The sequence below is a fragment of the Onychostruthus taczanowskii genome, unplaced genomic scaffold, assembly GCF_017590055.1.
Source record: "Onychostruthus taczanowskii isolate IOZ18803 unplaced genomic scaffold, ASM1759005v1 scaffold24, whole genome shotgun sequence".
NCBI lineage: Eukaryota > Metazoa > Chordata > Aves > Passeriformes > Passeridae > Onychostruthus > Onychostruthus taczanowskii.
In genome coordinates this window covers 6,740,211-6,752,517 of record NW_024499684.1, presented here as the reverse complement: position 1 = coordinate 6,752,517, position 12,307 = coordinate 6,740,211, and the positions used below count along the sequence as shown (strand labels likewise).

Below are 12,307 nucleotides of genomic sequence, written 5' to 3'. Positions count from 1 at the left end.
GAAAAAAACCCTGAGAAGGCTGTTTTTGTTTTTTAATCGTTAACTCCGCACTGCTGTGCCTTCCTTCCTCTCTAAGCTTCCCTTTTGTGCAGATGAAACCTGGTGATGCAGTGTTTGCCTATGGGCGTCCTTTTTCCTGTGAACACAGAAAACCCTGAAGAACAAATAAACTGTTTAAGTTGCTGATCCTGCATGTTTGCAAATTCATTGGGAGATTTGGCTCATATGTAAGGACACAAGGATCCGGCTCCTAGGGAATAAACGTCAAAGAACATGCAAAGAAAAGCCTTGGTAGGCACTGGGACTGTAAGAACAAAGAGTGCTTCCAAACTGCAGCAGTAAAAACCACTGGGAAATGTGGGATAGTCTGACAGAAGTGGTAAGAATGATGGTTCTGAGTCAGGCACTGAATAAGGAAAAAATAAAAAAAAAAACAAGAAAAGAAAAAAGAAAAAGAAAGAGGCTTGATCTAAGTGAATTAAAGCCACTTATATTCCTGGAAATGAATTATTTCCTCTTTATCAGAAAAAGGAAAAAAGACAAAGAGGTTAAGAATGTAATTATACATAGCAGAAAGAATTATATGGCAATTTCTGTCTCCCAGGCTTACGTTCAGGGTACAGACCAAAACTCTGCTACAGTGCCTGACTTCTGCAGTGTCTCAGCAGCGTTGCCTGTGCTGCCTATTTACTTTTCAGCACTTCCTCTCAGAGGCTTTCTTTTAGCCCATGTCCTCTGCAGGCTCTCAGAGGAAGCTCTGGGTATTATTCTGTGTCCAGAATAAACAGAAAGCACAGCACTGTCTTCTGTGCATAATCCCTCTGCTTCCCCTGTGAATTTACAAATGCAGCATGACCACAGCAATAACTGTGCTAGAAGGTCCCTCAGCACTGGGGCTTGGTTCCCTGCTTTGTCAGGGACTTCAGGAGTGTCTGTGACATCATTTACTGCTCACCTCACCGGGGCTCCAAGGAAAGCCTATGAACCACCTCCCCTCTCTCCCATCCCAGAACATTTTCATTCCATCCATCTCTGCCTGGACTCAGAGTGCCTGAACACTGTGGCAGGGGGAGTTCTCAAGGCACACTGATGTTTTGCCCAGTCATACATCAGGAGGGAGCATCCTCCCACTGGTGTGAGCAGCATGACCACGAAGGGGGAAGAACAGTGACTGCATTATGTCCTTCAGAAGATGGATGGAAGTGAGAGGGAATATGGTTTTGTGAGCTGTGCTTCGGGGCCTTGCTCACCAGTTGCATCAGGACATTGCTGCATTTGTTCCCCAGTGTTTACAAACAGAATTAAATCAATGTTGTAAACCAGAAAACCGTATTCGTGTGCTTTGTAGATTGATGACAGACAGCATAAGTGTTAAAAAGGAGATCAGCTGCAATTAGTCTTTAAAGAACCTAATCACCAATATGAAATGCACAACCAGGATTTCAAATAGTTAACCTTCTTCTGTCCTATATGCTCACTGTCTTTTTGTGTTGTGTTGTTTGTTTTTTTGTTTGCAGTTTTGGGTTTTTTTAATGGGTGGAAGCTCTTTGGATATAAATACACTAAGATTCAGTTATTCCTAAAAATTTATCATTTGATGACAAAAATCCATTTGCTTAAGAAAGTACTGAAGTTGCTGCACTGGGCATATCCAGACTCTGCCAATCATCAGAGAGGGGCTCAGTCATCCTTAATTGGCTACAGGGTAGAAAAGGAGTGGAGCAACTTCCTACACACTTGCTTCTGGCTCTCCTGGTATAATGCCTTGAAGCAGATGATGCTGCTATATCACAGAGACCACCAGGTTAAATTAAGATTATAAAAACAACCCCAAAAGTTTTATGGAGTTGCAAACATCATTCTCTTATTATCCCAAAGAAAGTTTATTTCTTGCCAGTTCCCTTGAGAGAAGAGTTAAAAATTGCCCTTTTATGGGAAGACAACTGCCCAAAAAATCCCCTAAAAAAGCAATCTGAGCATGGGTAGGGCTGACTAGAGCCCAGGCAGAGGGACTGGGACTGGGGGGGCCCTGAAACAAAACTGTGCAGCAGAAGCTGCTGCAGAGCTGCCCTGGCAGGTGCTGCTTGGCCTGTGGGAGTCCAAGAGAAAGAAACGTGAGCAGCAATGAAAGAAAAAAAAAATTCAGGGGAACAGTGGGAAAGGAAATATTCTTTACTTTGAATGCTGGAAAGATTGCATTGGTGCAGGATTTTGCAGGATGTTTTGTCTTGGGCACCAACTCTCCTCCAGCCAGTTTAAGTCACCAGTGATGCCAATAACACCAACCCTGTGCTTCCCTCCTCACACAGACACACATTTCTGCTGGGTTCTTGCTCTTTATCACAGGGTGAACCAACACCACTAAAACACCATCTGTTTCTGTGTCGAGGGACCAGCTACCACTGCAGCCACCTCACGAAATCACATTACAGCCCTCAGTCTAATGACATTTGTATAGATCTCCAGCTCTCTACTATTTGCCACTAATCAGGGTGGTCTGAAGATAATAATGCAGGGACATTACCCCATTTCTTCCTCTGCTACTCATTTCTGCTGTGCACACACAAGCCAGCATGGCCTGACTTCTCCAATTCCTCCTGCTATATTTATTTGTCTTTCTTTTAGCAGAAATAATTGAGGGATCAATGAGGTTACTGTGCCAGGTCTATTGCTCAACTTTCCACCTCCCTGTTGCAGTGGGATCTTGCAGGAAACTTGAAGATATCCAAAGAGCAGCCAAGCCTCTTCTCATACTTGCTCTGAGAAACCTACCCTGCCTGTGTAATAGGCACTGCTGAACATGATTGAGCCTTAAAAGATTATATTTCTTTTTGTTACATCTTAATGGAGACAATGTTAGGGTCCATATTAGCACTACTGAGTGCTCATTTGTTCTTTCTGTTTTATCATTGCAAAAAAAAAAATAGGTAAAGTTTCTTCCCTGCTACAGGTGCTTGAAACTGCAATGAATGTCATTCTTTTAATGGAATTATTTAGGATTTTAATCAATGGAGCTGCAGAATTTAACCAGCCATCTTAAAACCATTGTATTTATTTCTAAGATTCAAAATGTTTTATTAATAATTTAAACAATTGTAGGGAATATCCTGTTATATTGACCTTGAAAATGCTGTTAAACATAGTAAATACAAAACATTTGCTTCCTAAAATGAAACGGTAAAATGCTCAGTCACTTAAAGCTTCACATAGAAATCATCAGGAAAACAGCTCCTGTTCTAAATTGAGCTGTCAAACTGACAGGTTGCAAAAGAAACCTATTCCCAGCTATTCAGTAGTAACAAAAGATCAAGATGATCCAGTTTCATCAGACCATCAGAGAGGGAGATTTGAATTTGTTGAATTCAAATCAGTTTTCTCTGTTTGCTCACTTAGGCTGGTCCTAACTGTAGGATTTAAGAAATTTGTAATAAACTGAGCTGTTACTCATTCCAAGAGCATCAAATAGCTGTCAATTATAAGGTGGCAGAGACTTGAATAAAAATGCAATTGCCTTTTTTGAGAAATACTTTGGGTTGATCACAGCCACTTTGACGTAAGATTCTCTGCATGTGCAATTAGCAACTCATTCTGGCAGTTTCCTTATGGGAATTTTTCCAGGGATATTTGATGCAAATGTCTCTGAGAATCAGCTGTGGATGCACTATGAGCATCATTTAGAAATCTTTTCTGGAAAAGACACCTCTGTGTCTGCCATAGCTTAAACAAGAATGTTCAGCTTCATCAATTCCTGCCCCTTTGTCCCTGTCCAGCTTTCAGCTCCACCACTCTACTCCAGCCTTTTCTTCTTTGGAGTAGTGGAAACCTTGGGGTTTTTCCACTTGCTTGGTAATGTATTTGCCAAGATACTTGGGGGTTCTTTGCAAAGGTGCTACTGCTCTGCTGATTGACATTCAGCATGGGCAGGCAGGACAGGCCAAGGAAAGAAGCACCAAGCCAGGAAAGAACAAAAACCTTTCAATCTTGAGTTCTTATTCCAAGTGTCTTTGAATCAGCAGCTCTGGGCCCATCCCAGCTCCTGAAGGAATGCCAGTTCAGAGCCGTGAGTGAATCAGGTGTGTGCGGGGGTGACTGCTTCCCTGTCATCTGTGAGAAGCCTCATTTTAAAAAATGCCTCTTCTTTTGCTGAGTTACAGGGGCTTGAATGGCTCAGAGGAGCTGGGAATGGCTCACAGAGGATTTTTGTTCATGGCCTGTCGCCCAGTGCAGCCCAGCCCAGGCCAGGAGTGACCAGGAGCTGTTCCCGTGTCAGCAGAGCCTGATGGATGATGTGAGCTGTGCCTCGGCCCAGCTCCAGCAGAAGCAGCACCACAAAAGCCAGCACTGCCCTTGTCCCCAAGTGACTCTGTCACAGGCCAGGGCTGTTTTGGGGCAGGGCAGAGCCGAGGCTCTGGGGGAGCAGCCGCCTCCTGCCTCGCATCCTTCCCTGCGCACAGGGGGAACTCCAGCCTGTGGAGCTGTCAGGCTGGTGCCTTCCCCAGCACTGGGATGACACACAGTGAAAACAGGCTGGCAACAGAACAGAAATCAGGAGCATCCTGGGTTAGAAGCATGGATAACTTCTGGTAAAAAAAATACACACAAGAGCATGAATGGTTTCATTCAGAGTTTTGGACCAAAGCCCTCTGTCTATGAGGAGACTCATTAGCACATCATAGCTCTCATGCGTTAAAATGGGAATTATTGTAATCTCTGATTTTATTTTATTATGTTTTTGCTATTTATTTTTTGCTGTTTGCTTGTTTTGTTTCTCATACTGGTCATCTTTACTCTGCTTATATTTAATTTCACTCCTTTGTTTTCTCACTTGTTCTTCCATCTGAAAAGCTCACATGTGGGTAACTTGTCAGCAGCAAGGATAGAAGGAAACAGGTGGGCAAGCAATCTGAATTCTGATTTGGCTCTGCCACTGGTTGCTTGACAAGCTGTTTACACTATTCCATGCCTTACTTTCCCAGAGAAAGAGATTCACAGCTGAAGAACAGTTCAAAATCTTTGACAAAAAAAGAACCGTGCAACTACTTATGCTATTTACTGAAGGAAAACACACGTAAAACCAGGTATTTTATTCCATGTGTTCCTAAAAACGTCTATCAGTTAAACTCAGTAAGCCTCTGTTCTTCATTTCCTTTCTGAATTAGTTCTAAATGTTGAGTGACCATCATTGATGCACACATCCAAACCACCACAGACATCTTACCCTTCAACCTGCAGAAAATCCCAAATGTTCTGGATACTTCAGCCCATTTAACAGGTGTGATATGCAAGCAGCAAATCCCAGTAACAACTGAGACACAGCTACAGTACAGATCTGCACTGGCACTGCAGAGGGTAGGAACTGCTCTCTCCTTAAACTTTAATGTTCTCTCTATTCCCTCCCTCCCCAGTTTAATTTGGATAAAGTGTTCACCAGCAGGACACAGCATTTTGTTAAGGGCACAGTTGTTACATAACTTTATATTACTTACAGTCCTATAAAAGTGTTGCAGATAACACCAGAGACGGTGTCATTCCTCTACCTTGTTCCTCCACAGTGCCATTTCCAGCATCATAAATTCACAATTGAATCCCTTTTCCCTCAGGAATGGCCAGAGTCAGAGCAGCACTGTAGATGCTGATGGAGGTAAAGAGCCAGCAGCAGCATTATGCTGAAAAGCTTCCTAAAAATGGTCTCTGTCTCCCTGCTGACCCAGAATCCCAGCCTTTCCTATCAGATTCCCGGATTCATGACCATAAAACTCTTCGGGTACCAAAAGTTTTGTAAGTTAAATGGCAAAACTCTAAAACTACAAGCTTGAGTACCACTGCTGACAGCTTGGTGTGAGCTCAGCCTCAAAGTCCAGGGGAAGAGAAATCCATCTGTAATTATTCTGAGTGCAGCCCTTGGCTGCAGTGAGTATTTCTTGCTGCACTGCACCTGAGGGTTAGCTTTGATTCCAAAAGTGAATTTGTGAACTTTATTGTAATGCACCTGCAACTCAGAGAGTTAAATTCCTGGTTCATTCTACAGATCTTCCGAAGCATTTGCCAGTGTGGCACCTGGGAGCTTGGTGTTCTGCAGCCTGCAGGAAGCTGCCATGAACTGTGCTCAAGGGGACAGTGCTGAGGTTATGTGCTGCAGGGCTTCGGATGTGAATGTGCTCGTGGGTGGCACTGTGTGGATACACATACTGAAAAATATTACACCTGTGATTTCCCAAGATTGGGTAGCAGTGGAATGCAAGAATCTTTCATTAAAAATGTGAAAAGCAGTTTGGCTTTGTTGTGATTAGAAAGTGGCTTATATTTGTAAGAATTTCTAAGGTAATGAATATTCCTGATCATGCTTATTCAGTTGGCATCCTGTCTTGTTCCATGAAAAGGCCAAACAATTTCTGAACAGACGGAACAAAATAATACTTCTTTCTTCCTAATTCCACACTTTTACTACCCATGTCAGTTACTGAATGCTTTGTTAAGCTCCTTTCATGACTATTCATTTTCTCTTTTGTCTGCACTCATTACACTTCATACCTGGCACACAACTTTAATGTACCTTATACTCTTCATTGGTTGAGGAAGTGACTGAAAACTCACAAAAAGAGATCACTTGCTGTTCTCTGGGCAGCACATTAGTCCTTGTTTGCTCCCTACTGCACACCCTGTAAAATTCTGGGCGTTAGGATTAGGTTTGGTATATGGTAAAGTAAGTGTAGTTTCCAAAGCAGGATGTGGAAAACGCCATGCTCAGAATCAGTGGGAGAAGACCTACTTGGCTGAAAGGGACTGGGAGATGTTTCAAACTGAGAGTTAAAAAGGGATCTTCGTTGTTTCTGCCCCTCCCATCTGCTGTTCTCTGCAGCTGAAAAAGGGGCAGAAAGCCAACATCGTGACATTTGAGCAGACAGCACTTTATGGAAGTGTCTATTTCCATTCCACACCCATGGCAGAAAGGAACCTTCTCCCTGGCCAGGGCAAGCAAAGGTGCTGCCAGAGTTACAGCTGATGTGAGGCTTCTTTCCCTGAGTCTGGCCTTTGTAGGCAGACTCTTACATTTTTCTGTGTAGGTTTTAAATAAGATTCCCCTTCCTCTGCTTGCTTACTCCTCTCCCCCTCCAGAAGGAATCAGAGGATTTCTGAAACACACTGTGGAGTTTTCTCAGCCCTCACGTGCCATCCTTGCCAGTGGGCTGGGCTGCAGCAGAGAGCTGCAGAAGCACCGTGATTGAGAAGAGCTCTGCCTTTGCCTCACCGAGTCATCTCACACAGCAATGAAATACCCTGCAAATTATATCAGTGAAATACCCTGTGAATTATATCAGTGAAATACCCTGTGAATTCCAGCGAGCACGTGAAACCCACACTGATCCCAGTGTCAAACTGATCTTAGAAGGGAGTGCTTCAGATCAAATGGCTTTTTCAGCCCCTTTGATTTTCTTTAACAATGAGCACTTTCAGTGGTTCCACGAGTAAAGTTCATAATTTTATCTGAAAGAAATACTAATACATTCAGAAATACATGCATACATATATAGGCTGCACGTAAAACATCTATCCATATATCCCCACTCTCCTTTCTTCTATTTAAATAGTGTTCAGTGATTGTTCAGTTCTCCTAAAAGGATGAGTCACCTGCAGCTGCACAATGATCCAGCCGTGTAGCTTCATAAATTATTTTACTGGACCTCAAAAAGTAAATACACTGACATCTTCTGTCATTATTTTGGTTTGTGATTGTATTATTTTTCCTTAATTTTTAATTTTAATTAGAAAATTAGCTTGAGGATATAAAAGGAACTGCTGGATTGGCAGCCCTAGAAACTGATGTTCCCTGTTTCTAGCACAGGGACACTCATAAAACACAGCAAGGACGTTCCCCTCCACCTGCCCCATTAATCAGTGATCCATGGACCAGAGCTGGTGGTGGGCAGCCAGTGCACGTGCCTCACACATTCCTTCCAAGAATTCTAGAGACATGGAAACAACATGAACTGAACTTCCACCTCAGATGCTTTTCATGTGGAGCATCACCTGGTGTGCAGAGAGATCACCACCCCTGGTGCTGTGAAAGGGCACTCTGCAGCAGCTGTGGGGTGACAGAAGGGTAGTGGGAGAGAAGAGGATCTGTCCCACCAGCTGTGCCCTGAGAAAGCAGAGGGGTCTGGAAGGAAGGAGTGAATGTTAGACTCCAGTGAGACTAAAACCAGAAGACTGAAGATAAAGCAGGAAAACCTTTGCTGTCATATTTAGGAATGAACTGAGGAAGGGATGTCTGAAGGAGGATATGTTTTCTTTCCATCATGTATATAGAATATAAAGACAATATGTGTAATGCTGCTTAGCAAGTAATTAAATCAGTAAATTAAGACTCATGCTCTCCATAAGGTTTGAGTAAAATGAAGTGAGATTGCTCACTTATTAATAAGGGATTAAGTGCCATTTTAATTCCTAGATCTGGAAAGAAAGATGCGAAGTGAGGGAGAAGAGATGTAGATTAGCACGTCTTACCTGAAGAGCTGCAGACTGCAGTGGCAGAAGAGCTGTCAGACATTAACAAAGAAAGAAGATAAAGCAAAGGCAGTGGTGCAGCTGTGGGGAGAGCAGTGACACAAACAACCCTGAAAGGAAACCAGCCTTGCCGCTGCAGAGGTGTCAAGGAAGTGGACTGCCCCTTCGATAAATTAATTCTGAAGTCTGACTGAGTAATTTATTTTTTCTTTTGTTTTCCTGAAGTCAGCCAAAGGGGTTGTGTGATTCAGTCACACCAGTGCAGGGGATTCCCTCTGGATTTATGTCTCTTAGCTATGGGTTGGGTTTTTTTCCTTTGACTTGTCTCCTGAGCAAACATGACACATTCATGTGTATCCTGAAGTGTTTTGGGAAGCAATTAGATAATGGGCTAATGAAATGTGAGGGCTTTCTGGGACAGGCAAAATACCAGGCTGACAGGGAACCCTACATTTCTCTGGAACCAAGAAAAGACATGCAGAGACTGGTGGTATTTTTAGTAATTTAGATTATACATGTCCCTGTCCATCTTTGTGCCTTTCAGCCTCAGCCCTGCGGAGACTGGGAAGTTTTTTAGAAAATGTCTCATTGCTTCCTCATGCCCACTCACTGATCTAACACATTGTTTCACCAATTTCCATCCAAAGGGTGTTTAGGGCGCTGCTGGAGCTGTCCTGGCTGAGGTTTTCAGTTGCAGCTGAATCAGCACAATCTCCAAACAGGTTCCCTTCCTCTGCCTTCCCTTCGGAGGTGTTTCAGGCTCACCGGGCAGGAATCCAAGCACCACAGGCCTCCAGTAGCATTTAATCTATCAGAAACCAAAGTTGCTGTGTTGGCTGTAGTAGCTCATAATTCAAAGGGAACATGCTAGAGAAACTGATCTGGATATTGATTTTAAAAACTAATCTGGCACCGTGTCCCAAGATTTCTCTTTGACTGCAGAACAAATTGATTCCTTATATAAATTCTAAAATAATACAAAGCATATTGCAGAACTGGCATAAGAATGGCTCCATTCGGGGTAGCTCTGATTTTGCAGAGCGGGGTTTGACATGTGAAACCAGTGATCAGAAGCTGAACTGGATACAAGCTGGTGGTAAAACACTGCCAGCAGGAGAACTGGGGATTCTATTTCATTAGGAATTTGTAACTTCATCTAATAAATGACTAAACTGACTACCCAGTGGGTGAGATGAGTTTTATAAGAAGGGGCAGTTGCTGTTATTTGTGCTGGTTGGTCCAAGGCAGGATATTGCTGTTTGCCTTGGACCACCACAGCCACACCAACGCCACCCCTGCAGGATGAGTTCCCCCGTGGAGAACCCTGTCCTGTGTGCTTCATTTTCACTGCCTGCAACTGAAGAATCTTCCCTGTCTCCCAAATGAGTCATAAGGATAAATTATGTAATTTTAAATGTTTAGTTAGCACTGGAAGGATGAAACCTGATAATTGAATAATATGTAACTATCCAATGTCATCTGAACTTTTCTAGGGCTTTCCTTGCTGTTATTTTCCAGAGTTGTTTGAAAACAGAAGATGAGAAATGGCGTGCTCATTCTGGGATGGTATCTTGTCAGTAATCACTCCTCAGGGTTCTTAAGATTGTATTAGGAAGAATGTAAGGGAACAAGCATATTTTAAGGGAGAACTATCCTTGCACCAGTTTCTCCCCTTTATAAAAATTTAAGTTACTTACATGGTGATACAGTGACTCTGACACAAGTGTATTTTCCTCAAAATCAAACCCGTTCCTTGTTGATTTTTGCTGTGTGATCACTCGTTAAATGCAAAGTAAACACATTGCTGAATGGCATCTGTCCTTTGGATAAATGGAAGACAGATGTATTGCAGCACAGGGAAGCACAACACAGACTTTGCAACCAGGACAGAGCTATTAAAATCATAGGCTTGAGTCAGTTAGGGAATGTGCATGTTTTTTAAGGCTGATTTAGGGTAAGCAATGAGCTGTTTCATTACAGTATGTACTGTATGTTCCAGCACGTGCTGTCATTAACACTGAGCCATGTATCAGTAACACACTAATAGCTCAAAGACTGCTTTACTCACAGAGGTTTTGGTACTCACGGAAAATATTTTGCAAAAAATGTGACAGTTTGTGTTGCTGAGGGTGTGGCAGACCCGTGCTGGGAAGGTGCAAGCGTACCATGGCTGGCGCTGGAGGGCTGAGCAGGGCTGCCCTAGGGCTGTGCTGAGGCTCTGACTTCTGCAGTGTCCCTGTGCCATCAGGGTCAGGGGAGCAGGAGACACTCAGAGGTGTGGCCAGAGCACCCACAGGCAGCTATCCCTCATCCTTCCAGGCTGTGGCTGTAGTTTGGCAATTTGATGCAGTAGGAGCATCAGCCGTGGAATGGCCAGACAGATCCACAACACGACTGACAGACCCCTGGCAGTCAGCCCCTGAAGGTCTGTCTGTCTGTCTTCCACATGCTGGTGTGAGGAGGGCTGCCCCATTATGGGATGTGGGATTGCAGCTTTGTGAGGGACACACAGGACCTACACTTCACTTTTCCCCCACATTACTGATCTGCCAAGTTCAGTGGAGTCAGTCCTTGCTGCTCACCAAAGAGAAGCACCACCACACCCTGCTGCACGCTGAGGGGGAGATAGGACTTTAATTGATCACAGAATCAGGTTGGAAAAGACCTCTCAGATTATTAAATTCAGCCTGTGACTGAACACCACCATGTCAACCAGACCATGGCATTGAGTGCCATGACCAATCTTTCCTTCAACACCTCTAGGGACGGTGACCCCACCACCACCTTCAATCCCTTTCGTTGAAGAAATTCTTTCTAATGGAAGGAATGCCCAAGCTAAACATCCCGTGGCTTGGGGCTGTGGGTGGTTCCCTGGGAGCAGAGCCTGACCCCACCTGGCTGCACCCTCCTGTCAGGGACTTGTGGAGGGCAGTGAGGTCCCCCCTGAGCCTCCTTTTCCCCAGGCTGAGCCCCCAGGTCCCTCCCAGGCCACTCCAGTGGCAGCTCAGCCATGGAATCCCGGGGGCAGCAGAGGGGCTGCCTGCCCTGGGGGGGCTCAGCAAGTTGAAGTCCATGGAAGGCAGTGCCCCCCTGGGCTCCAGGGACATCCCTCGTCCCCATCCCCACTCCCACCCTTGCTCTCCACAGCTCCCCACCACCCATGTCTTGCTCCCTGGACCCCCATCTCCATGTCACTGATGTCCCCCAGTGTCCCCAGCCCCAAGGGTCCTACCCTCAGGGGAAATCTCTGTGTCCCCACATCAGCTCGGCATTCCCTAGTGACTCCATCCTCTTGGTCCCCATGCTCTGGGATCCCACTCCACTCAGGCTTGCCCCCATGTCCCCACAGGGACCCCATTCCCCGGTGTCCCTATTCCCCAGGTCCCCATGTCCCCCGCCACGTGTCCCGTCCGTCACGGCTGTCACCCTCGGTGTCCCCATGCCCCGTGTCCCGTCCCTCACGGCTGTCACCCTCGGTGTCCCCACGCCCCGTGTCCCCCGCCCGGGTCCCGTCCCTCACGGCTGTCACACGCGGGGTGACAGAAGCGCCGCCCGCAGGGGGCGTGGCGCTGCGCGCGCTCTGACGTCACGCGGCGCTGCCATGGCAACGGCCCGTCACGTTGTCCGGTCCATGCGGGCGGGGCGGAGCCGCTCCCGCCCCAGCAGCGCCATGGCGGCGGCTCGGTGACACCGCGCTCCGCGGCCGCCCGGACACCGCAGGTACCTCCGCCCGGGGGATGTCCCCGCGGCCGGGCTCTGCCGCCGGGCGGCTCTGCCCGTCCCCCGCGGCTCGGCGCGGCCG

The 12,307-nt window shown here is 45.7% G+C and overlaps 2 protein-coding genes across 2 annotated transcripts in view; one reads left to right on the top strand and one right to left on the bottom strand.

Annotated features, from left to right (window-relative positions):
* The window catches only part of ACTL6A (actin like 6A), a 48,183-nt gene that overhangs the window by 35,355 nt on the left and 521 nt on the right, over window positions 1–12,307 (bottom strand). The window lies entirely within an intron of this gene.
* GNB4 (G protein subunit beta 4) overlaps window positions 12,103–12,307 on the top strand; it is a 30,957-nt gene continuing 30,752 nt past the window's right edge. The window contains exon 1 of the mRNA XM_041405702.1: window positions 12,103–12,225. The gene's annotated coding sequence lies outside the window, so the exon portion shown is untranslated. The remainder of the gene's footprint in view (window positions 12,226–12,307) is intronic.